The sequence below is a fragment of the Panthera onca genome, chromosome A3 (assembly GCF_046562875.1).
Source record: "Panthera onca isolate mPanOnc1 chromosome A3, mPanOnc1 haplotype 2, whole genome shotgun sequence".
Lineage (NCBI taxonomy): Eukaryota > Metazoa > Chordata > Mammalia > Carnivora > Felidae > Panthera > Panthera onca.
This window is the reverse complement of record NC_138341.1, coordinates 33,381,727-33,394,813: the sequence shown is the minus strand read 5'-3', so window position 1 is coordinate 33,394,813 and position 13,087 is coordinate 33,381,727. Positions and strand designations below refer to the sequence as shown.

Here is a 13,087-nt window from a genome sequence, read left to right as displayed (position 1 = left end):
TGTGTAAAAAAAGTTGCTCTCGTTCCTACTAGTCTTTGACAAAGAAGCTTCATATTTCTTTCCTGGTGTCAAGCTGTAGTTCCTGTCCTTCTCTGCTCAGCCTGGGGGCGCGGCTGATGGGAAAATGTGGTGCAACAGCATTGGCGGCTTTGGCTTCCACTTATGGCACCACTGCCTTTTGTTACACGTGGCCCATCATTTTCTCTCTCTGCCTAAAACGGAAAGGTATGAGACTCCATAAAAAAATTCAATAACTCAATGAGTCCTAACAGAAAAGTGGATAAAAATAATACGTTAATTAAAGTTCTCAGAGCCTAGTCATTTTTTCAATATCATGGCTCTTGGCCAATGTTTTTACACCTGTTTTAGCTTAGCAGAATTGAGAAAACAATGGCCAACTGAATAATAACAAAAACAAGTCTACTGATTCTCTCTACATTTTGAGAACTCTAAATAAGGTATATTGTAGAGAATTATGTAGGTGGAGAAATGCTTGATTGAGCAATAATCTTATTTGGAATGTAAAAGTAATTTAGCTTCTATGCGCTATTGCAGTGACCTAGAATTTAAGAAAAGATATCAAGTTAAGAGACAGTGTTCAGCTCACTGTCAAGAACTGCTACTCAACATGAAACTTATTTTCTCTGTGTTTGCTTCTGTGTTTCTATAGGTCATGGTAACCTGAAAAGTTAATTTTAACTATTCTCTCTAAGGAATTGCCGAGTAAACCCACACAATTGTGACCCTAACCATGTGCCTTTATCCTTGTTTTGGTAGGGGTTTATCCTGCAAATGCATTCACAATAAAACAGAGGTAAGGGGAGAAAAAAAATCCTCTGAATAATTTATAACAAAATTTGCCTCTTCCTGAAGAATTGTGGACAAAAGTCAGAGGAGTTCCACTGCTGTCTTTTCCTGTTCAATAAAATTCCGGAAGTGATATTTTTAATTTACTTGGTCTAGAGAGGAATAAAAGAAGTAGGGCTTTCCAGTAATGCAGTAGCTTTGGACTGCTTAATGTGCATAAGCGTCCCTAGGGAAGCTTGGTAAGCACAGGGCACCTACTTACAGGGTATGGAGCTGGAACATGCATTTTAACAAGTGGCCTGAGGATTATTCTTTCAAAGCATGATCTCCTGTTGGCCACTCTTGGTTTCATTCAAGTGAATATTAGGTAAATCCCTTTCTTTGGAATTTTCATGCTAGCAAGTCTTTTAGGAAGGTGCTCATGGATTTCGGACAGTAAGCCCTCCAACTCCAATACACAAACTTTTTATACATTGTGACTGGTCAAAGGGCTTAACTTCCATTAGAAGCACCACAGAGGTGCAAAATGTAGGTAGCCAGTGAGCTGGTAAAATCAACTAATCCTCCTAAGGAGATGTATTCAGTTGACCTGTCTTCAAGTTAAATTTCAAAAAGCTAGCTAATTCCATTTCTTTGTGCATGTATGTATGGCGCCATTGTTGAGAAATCAGTTTTACATGATGCCATCACATCAGGTTAATAGTTGTCTCCCACTGTTTAACAGTAACAATGAGCAAGAAATGAGTAATAGTTCTTTCTCAACTCAAGCTGTCTCATGACATTTACTCACAGGTAATAATAAGACATTCTCTACTTAATTAGAATAAGCAGACACAAACTAAATTCAGTAAACATAACCTCCAGTGCTAATAATAATAATAATTAATAATAGTAAGTTTGAGGGGCGCCTGGGTGGCTCAGTCGGTTAAGCGTCCGACTTCGGCTCAGGTCATGATCTCACAGTCCATGAGTTCGAGCCCCGCATCGGGCTCTGTGCTGACAGCTCGGAGCCTGGAGCCTGCTTCAGATTCTTTGTCTCCCTTTCATTAACCCTCCCCCCATTCATGCTCTGTCTCTCTGTCTCAAAAATAAATAAACATTACAAAAATTTTTAAAAAAATAATAAGTTTGAAACTTGTTGAGTTTAGTTTTTTCCCCTCTGCAGCTGGGGTCTGCCTATGAGCTGGCTGCTCTCAATGAGAGAAGGGAATGTGGTATTCCCTCACTCTTCTCCCAAATTCTGCTTCTTTCCTCCCTCTGAAGCTGGCTAACAAGACTTTCCATCTGGTTAGAATGGAAAGAAGAAGAGAGGCAAAACATATATTGAAGAGATCAGTTGTAGCTGGTACGATTATAAGGGGCCTTTACTCTGTGAAGGATAGCTAGATTTTTAGGCAGATCTTTCTTAGACATTTCTGCTAGTTATTTGGCAACTCCCCTGCTGACCCCTCTACCAGCCTTTCTATCAAGAGGGCAAACAACTTCTTGGATTTCTGGGTTTTCCAGGGTCCATGCCAAATGCTTTTTCTCTGTGCATGGCCCTTCACTCTCCTAGATAGTTGCTTGGGTAAGATTTTAAGTGGTCACAGGTCCCCACTGCTACCATAAGTTTGATCCCTAGATTTTATGTAGCTTTGACCCATTGTCAGAGGGGAGGAAATGAGGGTACTCCCAAGACATAACCCTTTGCTCCTGCCCCAAGCTGCTTTCGACAACACTTAACTTAGTATTTGATGGCCGGTATATATCTGTATCTCAGTAAAAAATTCCAAATTTATTGGTTTGTTATACAAAAATCATACTTTTTACAACAAAAAAACTTAAGGACTATGGCATATGAATCACTTTATTTCCTAGACAAATATAAATGACACTCAATATGACAATTCTGTGACAAATATGACCTCCCTTCCAAACAAACAAACAAACAAACAAAACAAGTAAAAACGGTCTCATTTGGTCTATTCTGTATCTTACTCCTATTTGAATTCACTGAAAAGTTTACCATATAGCCTAACACTTGTTTAACAAAAGATGTAACCTAGTTTTTCACTCCTACCTTTGCTTACGTTCTTTCAAAAATTATTCATCTAATATTTATTCTTTGTGAAATCAAATACCTAATGAAAAGGACAACATATTGTCTCTACCATTAACATTCTTTTCTACATTTTCTTTTTACATCTAGGCTAATATTGTTTTCTCTCTTCTAATTATAAACTTTTGGAGAAATAAGGCATACATTTTGTGTCTAAGAAAGTTTTTACGGGACTTTCTTCAGTCATAGGGGAATGAGACATGAAATATTATGAATTATAGTTAATTAGACTCTGTAGAATCCTAATCTATATACTTTTTTATTTCCTTTCTTTTCTATTGCATTATCTAGGATTTCCAGTATGATGTTGAAAACAAATAGGGAAGAGTGGGCATTGTTGCCTTCTTCCTGATCTTAGTAAGTTGTTAGCTATAGTTTTTTTTGTTTGTTTTTTTTGCAGATATTCTTTATCAACTTGAAGAATTTCCACTCTCATCCTAGTTTAATGAGAGTTTTCATCATAAATGGGTGTTGGATTTTGTTAAATGCTTTTTTTTTTCAGTATCTAATGATATGATCATGCGAGTTTTCTTTTTTAGTCTGTTGTTGTAATGGATTCACTAATTTTTTTATTTAAAAAATTTTTAATGTTTATTTATTTTTGAGAGACATAGAGAGAGGGAGAGAGAGAGAGAGTATGAACAGGGAAGAGATACATAATCTGAAGCAGGCTCCAGGCTCTGAGCTGTCAGCACAGAGCCTGACACACGGGGCTTGAACTCACAAACTGTGAGATCATGACCTGAGCAGAAGTTGGACGGTTAATCAACTGAGCCATGCTTGTGCCCCACACTAATTGATTTTCAAATATTGAGCCAGGCTTGTTTATCTTGGATAAATCCTACCTGGTTGTATTGTATAATTCTTGTATACATTGTTGGATTGGTTTCCTAATATTTTGTTGAGGACTTTGGTGTCTTATATTTTTTTAATCGGATTTTGATATTAGGATAATGCTGGCTTCATAGAATCAGTTAGGAAGTATTTTAACACCCGTTCCCAGATTAGGAAAGAAGAAACAAAATTGTTTGCCAATAACAGCAGAAAGTTTAAAAGAATTGACAATTTTTTTAATTAAAGAGTGATTATGGCAAGGTTGCAGGATATAAAGTTAAAACATAAAAGCCAATTGCTTTCTGATACAGCAGCAATGAAGAAGCAGGATTTGAAGTGAAAAATGCATACCATTTAATTAGCACCCAAAAAATGAACTACTTAGGCATAAACCTAACAAAATATGTACAAGATCTATTTGAGGGGAACTACAATAACCCTGATAAATAAAATCAAAGAAGAACTAAATAAATGGGGAAAAATTTCATGCTCACGATTAGGAAGACTAAATATTGTCAAGAGGTTAGCTCTTCTCAATTCAAACAAAATCTCAGCAAGTTATTTGGTGGATATTGACAAACTGAATCTAACATTCATATGGAAAGGCAAAAGACCCAGAATAGCCAGCACAATGTTAAAAGAGAAGAACGAAGTTGGAGGCTTGGTAACACATGGCTTCAAAGTTTACCATAAAGCTACAGTAATCAAGACAATATGGTATTGATGAAAGCATAGGTAAATAGATCGATGGAACAGAATAGAGAGGACAGAAATAGAGCTACATAAATATACCATCTTATCTTTGACAAGGGAACAAAGGAAAATGAAGCAAAAATAGTCAAGAAATGGTACCAGAAAAACTGGTCATCCACATACAAAGAAACAAATCTAGATTCAGACCTTGTATCCTTCACAAAAATTAATTCAAAATGGATTATAGACCTAAGAGCAAAATGCAAAACTATTAAACTCCTAGAAGATAAACATTAGAGAAAGCCTAGATGACACTGGGTATGGAGATTACATTTTGGATACGACACTAAAGGCAAGATCCATGAAAGAAATCTTTGATAAGTTGTACTTTATTAAAATAAAAAATCTTCCCTTCTGCAAAAAAGCAATGTTAGGACAATGAGAAGACAACTCATAGACTTAGAGAAAATCTTTGCAAAAGACACATCTGGTAAAGGATCATTACGATATACAAAGCATTCTTAAAACTCATATAAGAAATCATTCAACACAAATAATGGGCCAAAGACATTAATAGATGCTTCACCAAAGAAGGTAGACATATGGCAAAAAAAAAAGAAAAAGAAAAAACATGAAGAGATACTCATGTGTCATCAGAAAAATACAAATTAAAACAACAAGATAGTACTGTAAAGCTGATAGAATGGCCAAAATCCAAAACACTGACAACACCAAATGCTGATGAGGATGTGAAGGGACAACTCTCATCCATTGCTGATGGGAAAGCAAAATGGTACAACCACTGTGGAAGACAGTTTGGCACTTTCTTACAAAGCTAACCATACTCCTACCATACAATCCATCAATCGCACTCCTTGGTGTGCCCAAAGGGTCTTAAAACATGTCCTGCACACAAACTCCTATACACAAATGTTTATAGCAGCCTCAGTAGGTGAATGGGTAAATAAACTATGGGACACCCAAACAATGGAATATTATTCAGTGCTAAAAGAAATGAGAAAAGATTCAGAGAACTTAAGTGAAAGAAGCCAATATGAAAAGGCTACATAGGGGCGCCTGGGTGGCTCAGTCGGTTGAGCGTCTGGCTTCAGCTCAGGTCATGATCTCGCAGCTCGTGAGTTCGAGCCCTGTATCGCGCTCTGTGCTGACAGCTCAGAGACTGGATCCTGTTTCAGATTCTGTGTCTCCCTCTCTCTCTGTCCCAACCCACTCGCATTCTGTCTCTTTCTCTCTCAAAAATAAATAAACATTAAAAAAAATTTTTTTAAAGGCTACATAATGTATAATTCCAACTATATGACATTTTGGAGAAAGTAAAACCATGGAGACAGTAAAAAAAAAAAATCAGTGGCTGCCAGGGGTTGGAAAAGGAAGGGAAGAATGAAAACAGGATTTTTAGGGCAATGAAACTACTCTGTATGATACTACAATGGTGTATACATGTCACTGTACATTTGTTCAAATAATTTCTGCCCTTAACCTTAGAGTTTGGAAATTTGAGAGAGAAGACTAATAAATTACAGTTTTAAAAACATTGACTTGGAGGGCCAGAAACAACATCTAACTCTTAGTTCTGCTGGAAACCAGTTCTGAGAAACTGTGAAAATCACTTACCTTCTCAGTTTTCTTCTCTGTGGCCAGAAAGACCTCTCATATTCCTTTGAACTCTGAGATTCTATGATGCCACAAGATCTAATTATTTCACATCTCTGGATGTGTGGGAGTATAGATAGGCGTGTGTTTCTCATAGGTACCAGTTAGTATTGTTCCGCATTTTCAAGCATGTAATTTTCTGTGTATTCTATTTCTTCTGGCCGTTGTTCTCCTGAGGGGACAGTTTGTGCTTTGATTACAGACAGCAAAAGGCCATCCCTGAGAGAGTACAAGTTGCCTGAGGAGAAGACCAGCTCCACTGGACGTTTTTGATTTATTAATAGCCATGACTTATGTGCACTAGAGCAGCGATTGCTATGTAGAAAACAATGAAAGAACCAGTGGTGGCCAAAATGACATTTAGAATAAGGTACAGCACCAGTCTGGGGATAATTTCTTCTTCAAAAAGTGTTTAAACAACCCAGCAGAGGCCAAATAATGTTACTCACTGTCCACCCATATATGAGCATGAACATATATGGATTTAACGAAAGGAGCACTTGTGTGTAGGTGTGTGTGTTTATGTGCACTCTTTTTAAAATACAAATAACTAGTGTAATTTTAGGAGTGATATTGGCAATGGCACCGTGCACACGCTCAGTTTAAAGGGAATGTAGTAAATTTGATCTGTTTCTTATTATTGCCAGATATAAACTTCCTACAATTAGAAAAATAAAGCAATCTGCCAACTAAAAGTAACATAATAAGGGCATTTTCTCTTCAGGATAATTTTTGAATATATGGTCCATCAAAATCCATATCACAAGTAAGCTAAATAAATTAAGGAATAACTCAAAATAAGGCGGCTGAACCAATTTAATGTGGTGATTGAAATATTTCTTATTCAATGGAAATATAGCTATGTCAATCCTGAATCAATCTTTCACTTCCAGAAATGCCACACTTGAACTGAATTGCAAAACTAAATAATGCAAGACCGAATTAACAATTTCAAAAATGAGATTACTACCTTTTGCATTTTGTTTTTTTCCTCAGTGGCACTTCACTTTGAACTTCACTGGCTTTTAACTTGGCCAAGGCCCACCACCCCAGAAACTTTATTTTCAAGAAGCAAGGTGCAAACCATCTTGTGAGTGGCACTGGGGAGCCTACCTGGGAAGTTTCTACTGTCCTTGGGCTTCAACTTTACTATCTTTCTATGTATCTCCTTTCATGCAGAAGCTATCTCAGAGGGGCAGCATTACAGGTCCCTAAGGTGCTTGAAGTTTATAGGAATGCGTCACATTAAACAAGCTTCTACAGGATCCCCATTCCCTGCAAGTAACACTTTCCACCTTGAAAAGACGATCAACAACCTCGAGTGCCACAGAATTTCCTGGGTCCCCGGCCAGGAGCACTGACTTCCCTACAACTACGGTTGAAATTGAGTTGGCCGCAGCAATTTTTACCCCATGTTATCTACTGCACATTTATTCAGCTTGACTTTCATACTCAACTCAAGGGTTTTATAAGAGCTGAAGAATAGAAGGTTCAGAGAGCCTAAAGAATTAAGCTAAAGAATAGAGACCTTAAGAGCACAGGTCTCCTTATCATCAGCAATGAGCGATATTAAGTGGGCACCAACTGAGTGGAAGGTTTTAGTCCCAGCTCCCAACAATTCAAAGGTGTTTTTAGATTTCAGGATTCAATATCTCCCTTTAGAAGAAAGATAACTCACCATTTGTCTCCAAGCTATTCTTACATCTCTTTTTTTCTTTCTCCAACTCAATCATTGTATTCCAGCATGCCAAGCTCCTTTCTGCTCTCTGAATGGCATGTCCTCATATACCATGGCTTCATAGTTGCCTCTGTCTAAAATAATAATATTCTTGTCTCTGCTTGTTGAAATACTAATAGGCCATTAAGACCCATTATTTCTTCTGTGACACTTTCCAGACACTCTTAGAGATGACTTCCTTCCCATCAGCCTAATGTAGCATTTGGGGGTACCTATTCTATTCTAACTCTTAGCACATTACTTCATAGATATTTCTTTGTCTGTTTCCTTGAGTATGAATTCCCTTAGGACATGAACCACGTTACCCATCTTTGAATCCCATTCAATGGCACAGGGCCTGGCACTCAGTAATGAAAGAGTGAAAGAAGAAACCAGTAAGGAGTATTTTTTTTTGCCCTTAGCCTTCAAGCTGATGTACGCTTCTGGAAGTTGCTTGAATTTTGCATTCATGGGTTGTGTTTTCAGGATTATTTTTGTTCTTCAGATATTCATGTTTTAATATTGTGAATGCTTCTTAGGTATTTCCAAGCACAACACTTATTAGAAATAACAGTATAAGGTAACTTCTCATTATTGTTCATTGTCATCATTAATAAAAAAAGTTTTAAAAAACCACAAAATTAAATCAATATAGGATTTTACTTTACAGGGATATAATTTATATCTTCGGCCTCAAGTCTCCACTGAACCTCACACTTTGTAACCAAAAGTTTCCTTGACGTTTCTACCTAAATGCGAGTAGCATCTCCAACTTGAAATGTCCCGCACTGAACCCCTAATCTGCTTTCTCTTTCCAATGTGCTTCTTCCTCAACCTTCCTCACCTCAGTAAAAGACACATCTTCTCTTCTAGTTTCTCAGGCTAAAAACCTGTATTCATCCTTGACTCATCTCTAATTTTTAATCCTTTTTCTGATTCATCAGGAATACCCATCAACTCATTTTCAAATCCATTTAAATTCTGACTGCCTCTTACCACTTCCTTCATTATGCACTCTTTTTAAGACATCATCCTCTCTGCCTGGGGTGATTCTAGTAGCCTCCTAAATGGTCGCTGGTTTTTGCCAGTGTCCCTGCCCCATAGCATATGTTCCACATAGAAGCAGAATAATCTTACTAAAATGTAACCCAGCTGATGTCTTTCTTCTGATCAAAATCCTCCAGTAATTCCAAGTTCTACTTGGAGCAAAAGTCAGTCTCCTCTCAGTGACTTATAGGACCTGAACAATGTAGCATTTTCTTCTGTTTTCCTCTCTGTGTCTCCTACTATTTTTTTCCTGGTTCAGTCTCCTCCAAATATATTGGCCTCCCTCCTTACCTTACACAAGCCAGATGTATTCCCACTTCAGGGCAATTGTTCAATATGGTCACCGTACCTGGAATCTTCTTCACATAACAACTATATGTTTCATTCTTTCAACTTCTTCAGGTCTTTATTCAAACATCAGCTTCTTGTAAGATCTCCCCTGGCTGCTCTGTCTAAAACTATAACATCTCCTGCTGACTGTCCTCTTCCTTATTCTGTTCATTAACATTTTCTTGTCTTAGCATTTAATATCATCTAACATGCTATATACATTACTTATTTGCCTTGTCATTTCTTCATCTAAACTAGAATACAAACTCTGTAATGACACAGATTTTTTTTTTGTTTTAGTTCCAAAATGTGATCCCAGATTCTAAAATAGTGCCTGACATCATTGATACTCAGTAAGTATTAGTTGGATAAAATAATGAAGCTGCTAATAATTACATCCCGTGAAACCCAGTTACCCAATGTTATTGTTACATATTCATTGACAACCAAGACACTATGCTCTTAGTATAATCATTTCTATATAAAATACTTGTATTTTTGGCAGATGAAACGTTGTCTGAAAAATTTCTTATCAAGGCTCAATTTCCTTCCTATTAAAATTTGTTCACCTTTCGCACACAAGAAAATTGTTGCCTTTACCTCACTACCCTTCTTGACCCAGGAGAAAAATTACCCATGACTCAAATATGTCTCTCCAGTAAAAGGGAAAGACAATTGTGCTCAGTGTGTAGGTAGATTATAACGACTATTAATTGACCTTGGTGAATAGGAGAAATTCACCCACCTGTTCAGATCATTCTATAAGAATACCACCAAGCTCAACAGAACACTGGCTTTCAATGCTGTGGGATAAATTATGACTTGTTAACAAAGCAGCTAAAATTGCTAATGCAAAGCATAGTCTAAGTATAGTCTTCAGATTAAGGGGATTAGAACTATGATTTATTCTTCATTGTTCAGGTCACATAAAGAATATTGAGTTTCAGGGGCACCTGGGTGGCTCAGTTGGTTAAGCATCCGACTTCGGCTCAGGTCATGATCTCATGGTCCGTGAGTTCGAGCCCCACGTCGGGCTCTGTGCTGACAGCTCAGAGCCTGGAGCCCGTTTCAGATTCTGTGTCTCCCTCTCTCTCTGCCCCTCCCCTGTTCATGCTCTGTCCTCTCTGTCTCAAAAATAAGTAAACGTTAAAAAAAATTGAAAAAAAAAGAATACTGAGCTTCATTCTCAGTGTTGCATTATTATAAGGAAGAAGCCTATCTAAAGTACCTATAGAAGAATTGATCCAAGAAACTATAATTTAATGAACATTAAAGAACAGAGCTAAGCAAAAATCTAAAAGTTGACCGCATTTTAAAATGCTGTCATATAGAAGAAAAAAGGCATATTACAAAAAAGAAAATTCAAATAGCCAATAAACAGAGGAAAATATAATCAACTTCAATAATCGCTCAGGATGTGCAAATTAAAGCTACACCCACCATATTGGGCAACAGTTTTAAATCTGATAGTATAAATGTTGAAAGGATATAAAGGAAAAGGAACTTTTGTGCACTGCTTGGTGGGAGAATAAATTGGAATAAGTACTTTAGAGAACATTTTGGCAATACCTAGTAAAATGTAAGATTCATGTATCCTATCGCAGAGAAATTACACTCATGGGTATATATCCCACAGGAATTATATACGTATGTATTCAAGAAACATGTACAATGATGGTTAATGGCTTCAGGAATAAAAACAAATAAATTGTGGTGGTGTATTTATACAAAGGCATACTGTTATGTACCAAAAATGAACAAATTACTAATAAACAGCAGCATGGTCAAGTCTTACAACTATAAAACTGAGTGCAAGAACCACTTACCATGTAAGTGTTAAAATTACAAAGAAAGACAAGGGAATTCTTACATATCCAGTCAGAATAGTAAGTAACTACAGATGAAGGACAGGGTGGGATTGGAGGAACACATACATATCTTTTGGGTGCTGAGAGGGTTCCATGTCTTGATTTCATATGGTGGTTACTTTTATGCCCACTTTTGAATCATTCAGTACACTCTTCTGTATTGGTGCTATAATTAGGGACCATGGAGACAAAGCAGTGATCATTTCAAATGTTAAAAACACGAGAAGATGTAGTTGTTCTAGATTGCATAAGAGTCAGAAATTGTAAACTAGAGAACCTGTTGACAGAGATACAAACTCCATACCAATGAAGAATGTACTTTCTAACGCCTCAAGAAACCCATACAGAAAATGAGTTGCTTCTGGTCCTTTGATCTTCCTGTCACCTGAGAATTCAAGGAGGTTCTGGATAACCATCACTCAGAACTATGCAACGAATGTGTGATTTGGCTGGAGATATGACTTTTGTAAATTCCAATTTTGACATTCTATAATTTTGTAATTCAAGGTTTCTCTTCCAACCATGCTTGACTGACCTGATAAAACTCATCCTGAACATTCTTCTGATCACTACATGAGCATCAAATCTTTGCTGAGGACGTGCCATTCCTTGTTCAGGATTTGAAGCCTTGGCTTACTTGTTAGTTTCTCACTTCTGCTTTAAGGATTACAAATTTAGGCCATTAACAAAAATGCAAATCTAATGAGTGTTGTCATCTGGTAGGTGCCCTTTTGACCTAAAGATCAAAACGTACAATTTAAATCAATCTTGTGCAAGAAGTTCAGCTGCAAAAATATGGGAAGAGAGGTCATTGTGCACTTCACCCCCCTGAAATTAAATACTTAAAGCACAAAAAAGTGGCTCTGAAAAACATACTGTTTTCTTCTTGTTCAGCCAAATGACTTTTAAATGTAAAACTGAACTAAATTCCTTGTCATTTGAAGTTCCTAAAAGTACAGGAAGCTATCCTGAAATAGAAAACATTGGAAATTGATTCCTACACTAAGCAAACTTAAGTAGATGCAACAAATGGGAAAAAACGAGATGGAAAATGAATTAGCAAACATTGACAGGAATATGACAATGCCAAGAAAACAAGGAGAATTTAATAGAGATAAATGCTGCTTGAGATGCTTTCTATTTAGGGAAAAATAAATACTGCCTGAAACAATTTTTCTCTGTTTAGCTTTAAGAGAGGATGGAATAAATATTTGAATTATTCCCTGGTTGTTTTGCCATATGTGATATGTCAAGGAAGCAATAATTTCTTTGAATAAATCTGTTTCCACATATAAAAATGATTAGAGGTTCCATCTGATAATATGGTTAGCATATCTCAGTAGTCAGGGAAAATAATATGGAAAGCAGAGGCACAGCTGTGTATCAGTCAGGATGGATTAGGTTATTGCATACGTACAAATGACTCCCAAATCTTAGTACTTTAAGTTAATAAGGTACAGTATATTTCTCAATTATACCACATCCCCATTGCAGGTTGACAGAGGCCTCTGCTCCATGATCTTCAATTTTGGCTCAATTTAATATCTCAAATGCTATCAGGTTCTATGTCTAAGGGAAAGAGACTGTTCAAAGTTTTAAATTTGAGATGAATGCTCCAGTTTTAAAGTGACACAGGCCATTCTGCCCACAAGTCACTGGCCAGAATTAGTCACAAGTACCCACTCAGGGGGTCAAAAATTGTGGTTCTGATGGGGCCATACTTTCTTTGGCACTCCCTCTTTGAGATGTTGTTTCTATGACCTCTGTCTTTGATTCCAGTAAGGTTTTATGACTACTTTTACACATAGGATAGAAGGAAATGACCTTATATCAATGTTCAGGTCCAGCTTTTAAGAGATGAGCAGTTTTCACTTCCTATTCAGGATACTCACTTTGGGAGAAACCAGTTGCCCTGTAATATTTCTGACCTCCCTGGCCCTGCTGTGAGCCCCTAGCCACAGAGAGATCCATGGAGAGGAAGTATGGAGAAAGTTGCCTGGCCATCAGGCATAATCTGGA

General features: G+C 37.1%; 1 long non-coding RNA gene across 2 annotated transcripts in view; it reads left to right on the top strand.

Annotated features, from left to right (window-relative positions):
* The window catches only part of LOC144615824 (uncharacterized), a 1,000,889-nt gene extending 991,302 nt beyond the window's left edge, over positions 1-9,587 (top strand). For both annotated transcript variants that reach the window (XR_013554435.1, XR_013554434.1), the window contains 2 exons: positions 7,103-7,196; positions 9,501-9,587. This is a non-coding gene — a long non-coding RNA (uncharacterized LOC144615824). The remainder of the gene's footprint in view (positions 1-7,102; positions 7,197-9,500) is intronic.
* The last annotated feature ends 3,500 nt before the right edge of the window (positions 9,588-13,087 follow it).